Here is a 6000-nt window from a genome sequence, read left to right as displayed (position 1 = left end):
ATGATTCATTAATTAATAATTAACGGCATGTTAATTACTGAACCGTTTCCAATTCTTTTGGATCACGACTCGGACATGGGGTTTACTTCCACGACCTGCCCGCCCCGCAATATATAGCCAGGCATACGTCTACCCTAGCCGCCGTCGCATCGTATGGTTTCACACCACCGTTCCAGGTCATTGCGTCGTCATGCAAGTCTTCTCCATCCCTTCTTTCGCTGTCCACCGCGAGAAGGGACAACAGGCCTCCGAAACCCCGCCTCTCGTGATCCTGTACGGGAGAGGGGTGATCAGGTTTTTGGGAAGCGCACTTGCGCGACTGGTAGCAGCGAGGACTTCACCGACGACTTCTTCTTCCCCGACCTCGGTAACCTTTTCCTCAACGACATGGGCGACAACCTCAACGCTAATGGTGCTGCTGCTCCCGTTGCACCGTATGTGATTCTGTCCTTCCTGTTCGAGATCGTGGGAGAATTCATGTTTCTAGTTTGTGCCCTAGATTCGATATGTTCATCTACTATGGTAGTCCACATGATTAGTTTAATCTATGTTTTCCTCGTCATGACTTATTTACTGTTTATTCAGAATAAATCTTGTAGTAATTTGCTTATATATTCAACAATTTATACACTGTACAAACACATGATTTTCTTTTTTGAGACGTACACACATTGAAATATTCCAGTTCTTGGAAAGCTTGGTGTAAAAAACATTCACACTTGAGCCCAATACAGAAAAAAATATATTAAATGAGCAATAAGATATTGCTATAGTTACTCATTCTAGCCGATTTTTCAAGAAACACGGACTAGTATATTTTCTGGGTGAAAATTTGCAGGCACGTGGTAAGCTACCATGTTTGCATGACATAATTTGTGTATGATTATTTATAACTTTAAAAATAAATATAGTTTTCGGTTCACCCGGGAAAAATGTCTTTTGGTTTTCTAATCTGAAAGATGCAACTGAACCCAGAAGTATATGTATGCGACTATTCTATATGGAATAAATTCCTATTTGATGCTCTAGCACTATTAGAGAAAAGCTTATACACTGAGTCTTATCAATAGGGCTTGTTGAAATGAGGCGCTACTGATACTTAGAAGTAGAGCGTTCTAAGGAAACGCGCTACAAGTAGTTTCTTAGCAGTAGCGCGTTCTGCCAAGCCGCGCTGCCGTTATGACCATCCCGGGCCGAGCGACCCGTCCCCACTTAGCAGTAGCGCAGGTCCAGGACCAGCGCTACAACTAATGACATTAGCAGTAGTGTCGGGCTGCTAGGCGCGCTACTGCTAAGCCCACCTTATCATCGTCCTCCTCGGCCCGCCCTGACCTCTCACTCTCCCCTCCTCACTCTCTATCTCCACTCTCTCTTCGACCCTCGTCGGCTCGTCCTCGCATTGGTCATGCGCCCTTCCAACGTGCAGCCGCCCTCCCACTTTCCTGCCATCTCCACCCCCTTCTCGGCCCCAGGCTGCCTAGCTAGGTATCTCCAACTCCTCTCAATTCACCCAAAAGCTAGGTATCTCTGCATATGTTGGATAAATTAGCAAATGCAACATGTTCCATTTTTTTACTAATTTTGTTCATATATATGAACCCTAGGTATTCATATATGTGAGCCAAGTTCATCATTAGAGCATTAAATAGGTTTTTGAGTACAATAGAATGTAGATATACGTAACCCTAGGTGTTCATATATATGAACCCACTAATAGTAGAAAGCTTATAGATAAATGGGTGGATGAAATTAGATTTCTTTTGTAATGCTTGGATAGATAGATGGATAAAACTAGGTTTTTTTTAGTAATGCTTTGGATAGATAGATGGATGGATAACTGTTATGGTTAGTGGATGGATAATTAAGCATGACTTCTGCTTCTTCAACGTGTAATTTCCATCTTTTACAATTCGACTAGCTTATCCCATGCCAGGCAAGATGCTATGTCGTGGAGCATCTGAATTTTGAAGATCATGAAAATATGGAGACAAAGGAAGTACATCTCAGGACCTATCATCGCTATGCTTTCACTGTCAAGATATACAATTTGGAGAGCGTATCCCATTTTTGGTTGCTCGAATTGGAAAGCACTGTGCAAGGCGTATGATTTTCAGGAGGGTATGCATGTCACCTTCGATCTTGGTGACCCCGAAGATGACATGGACGAAGATATTGTCAATGAAGATAATGTCAATGAAGATATTATTGATGAAGCTAATATCGACATTTGGGTCGTTGTCAATACACTTCTACTTCTACCTTTATGTGAGTTTCTCAAACATATTTATTAATTATTTTATATTATTTATTTCAAAATAGTCGAGAGCTTATTTCCATTTACAGCTTATTTTCATTCTTCAAAAAATGTACAGAAGATGGTAGAAAGAACCTACTGCACTGATGGCGCTGAATTAACTTATTAGGAGAAAGATCATCTTATCTCATTTATTATTGATGTTGAGAATTACAATATCAATTATGAAACTCCTGCACATTATGGTCAATACACGCCATTAGTGCACGTGTTGAACTATGGTAACATCCACGAAGATGACATGGTAAGATTTTTTACTATTAACACATCCGTGCATCTTTTGCATAAATTCTTCTAAAGCTAAACTACATTGCTAACTACGATATTATTATTATGTTTTTCAATAGAAACTCCCGAAGGATTGTGTGCCCGATCTGATGTTTCCGAAAGGTTGCCTCAATGTTATTAGCTTACGGCCAAGTCATCCTAGGCTTCACCGCTGTTCATGCCGGATTTCTAAAACCGATGAAGACTTGACGATTAAAGAATGGAAAAGTGTATGGACAATCATAGGGAGCTACTTGGAAGCAACATTGTGCGAAGTGAAAGAATTGGAGACAGGATAATCGTCAGGGCCTATCTTGTTTTATGCTATTTTACCTTAGAGAGGGTAGTAGGTCCTAGCTAATACTCATGATCATGTGCTAAGAAAAATTAAGTAGGGTTGGTTAGATGACTATGATGATGATGAGTATGACTTGTTATTATGATAACGATGATGGGTTATTAGATGACTATGACTTTTTTTATGATAACGAGTAGAAGTTGTTAGATGACTATGGTGATGATGAGTATGACTTGTTATTATGATAACGATGATGAGTGATTATTAATGATTATGATGCTTAGTTGTTATATCATTACAAGCATGATCAGTTATTATATATATCAGTGTGTGAAATAAACATGGATTACATTCAAGTGGAAGCAACACATGTTGCAGATCGAAAGTACTACTAATCCAAACATGATCGTACTAATCCCAACTAAAGTCATCAAGTTTGGATTAGTAGTACTTTGGATATGCACCATGTTTACTCCACTGTATCTAATCCATATCTTCTTCACCCACTGAAATAATAACTCATCATGATCATAAAATCATATGATGAGACTACTATAAACCAGTACAAAGACAGCGACAATATGCAGTAGAAAAAAAGGGAAACTTTACCAGTAGCGCTGGTAGCCCACAAGGCACTACTACTAGGGAGGTGTAGTAGTAGCGCTGGGTGAGGAAACACGCTGGTGCTAGGAAGGAGTAGTAGTAGCGCCTGGATGGAAAACACGCTACTGCTATGCAGTATAGTAGTAGCGCTCCCAAACCCGCGCCACTGCTGAACATTAGCTGTAGCGCCGTATCAGTAGCCCCCGCCCCTCGCCACTATGCCTACAACACGCGCTACTGCTAGACTTTTCCCTAGTTACTGTAACTGGGACAAGCTATGCGCTTATAAAATAGACTCGATTTATGTTATTTTATTTGTGCGGGCATATCCAATGCGGTGCTGTCAGAGCATTATAAGTCCAGTAGAACCCTAGCTTCTTCTTTTATTATGAACATATATCATTGCATAAGTAACTAACTACAATGGTGTGATGATGGCCTGGTTGGGTCTTCTAAAGGAAGACCTAAAATGGACTTCCACAACATGTGACAGAAGCTGCTGCACTAGCCTGCTCGTATGTTACAAATGTGTCGGAAGCTGCTGCACTAGCCCGCTCGTATGTTAATAAACACATCGCTTCCTTGCCTGCCTCTCTGATAATCTTCCAAGATTGAAGGTATGTCCCATTAATCAATAATTATGAATAATACACACTACTAGGGAAAACGTTATAGACAAATATATAGCAGTAGCGCTGGTCAGGACTAAGCGCTACTGCTACTTAATAATAGCGCGTGTCAACAAAGCGCACTACAACAATGGTAGTAGCAGTAGTGCGTCTGCAGTAAAAAGCGCTATTATTATAATTTCCACACTGTTGTCAGTAGGCTAGGAATAGTAGTAGCGAGCCTGAGAAAAACATGCTATTGCTAAGTGCCTTGTAGCAGCACGTTTTTGTTGCAGAGCGCTACTGCTAAGAAAAAGAAAATATGTAGAAAAATAAATAGAAAAGTAAATGAAAATGAAAGAAATAGAAAAAGGAGAAATGAAAAAAGAAAAACAAAAGAAAAATAAAAATAATGGAGAAAAGCATAGCAGAAGCGCTTGTTCTCACAAAGCGCTATAGCTATATTAGAAGTAGCGCTTTTTGGTATCCCGCGCTATAGCTAAGTTCCTTACATAAAAGGAAAAGAAAAAGGAAAATAAATAGCTACTTCCTGTAGCAGTAGCATGTTTTGGCGGAAACCGCTATAGCTAACTTAGCTATAGCGCGTTTTCCTACCAGGGCTACTGCTAGTTTGACTTAACCATGCGTGGGCTCAAAATTTTGCTAAGTCATTTCCCCCTCTACCCCTATTCCCCGAACTCCTTTGTTGCCGCCGTCGATCACGCACGCCCTTGACCTCACCGCCGCCACCCGAGGCCGCCCTCAACCTCACCGCCGCCACTCGAGGCCGCCCTCGACCTCACCATCGCCGCTCTCGTCCTCACCGCCGACGCCCTCGACCTCACAGCCGCAGCCCGAGCCTGCCCAGGACCGTCGCCGCCAGAGCCCGAGCGCGCCCTCGCCGCCGACCGTAAGGTTCTCCCTCTCCTCTCCCCTGCCCTCCTCTCTCTCTCTCTCTCTCTCTCCCTCTCTCTCTGGTAGGGCAATTCATATGTTGCTGCTTGATGATGTTCATATGAACCCTAGATTTGTTTAGGGCGGTAGGCATTTTTTTAGCATTTAGGAAAAAATATTAGCAATTTTTTTAGGAAATTAGCTAGGGAATTTTTTGATGAAAATGCCTAAACAGTAATTTCATTTATCTTTAAATTAACAGAGGGTATATAAATTATAGTAGCATTTAGCTTTAAATAATAGAGGCTATAAACAAAAAACTGTAGCATTTAGCTATAAAAAATTATTTGGACTATGGACCATGAATCTGTTCCAAATTCCATTCAAATGAAATTTGAATTATTTGGACTATGGACCTGAATATTTTTGAAGAAATTGGGTGTAGATACTAAGGTCTTGCTGTGGAAATTTTGGTGAGGTCAGAAGGGTTAGAGAAAATGGAGTTCCTTTGCAATTTCTAATAAGGTCAAGTACTGTTGGAATATTTGCTCTAAAACAATTTGGATGAAAAGAAAATAATGTGTGTGTGTGAGAGAGGAATAGTTAGAACGGAATTTGGGTTCTGTCCTAGGCAAAGAAGTGTTTAGTGAGGTCATTTTGTAAAGGTTTTGGGTTTTTGAAAAGACCACTATTTTCCAAGGAAAATAATTTAGGCAAGTTTTATTTTAAAAATGGTCCCTTCCTAGACTTTTAGCTTTAGACAAAAAAAGTATTTAGCTATAAATAAAAACAGTAGCTATGGCATTTAGCTATAAACATAAAACAAAATTGTTTTTCTTTAAAAGAACTTGGTTAAAGTAATTGTTGCTATGTAAACGAAAAACAATATTGATGTTATATGATATATGTCATTGATGTTCATTTGCATATTCCATTATGGTTGATTATATCTTTTCACCGAAGTGGTCATGTTATATGCAAATTCCTCAATAGTGTTTGCTCATGTTATATGTAAC

The sequence above is a fragment of the Triticum aestivum genome, chromosome 7A (genome assembly GCF_018294505.1).
Source record: "Triticum aestivum cultivar Chinese Spring chromosome 7A, IWGSC CS RefSeq v2.1, whole genome shotgun sequence".
NCBI lineage: Eukaryota > Viridiplantae > Streptophyta > Magnoliopsida > Poales > Poaceae > Triticum > Triticum aestivum.
This window is presented reverse-complemented; position numbering follows the sequence as displayed.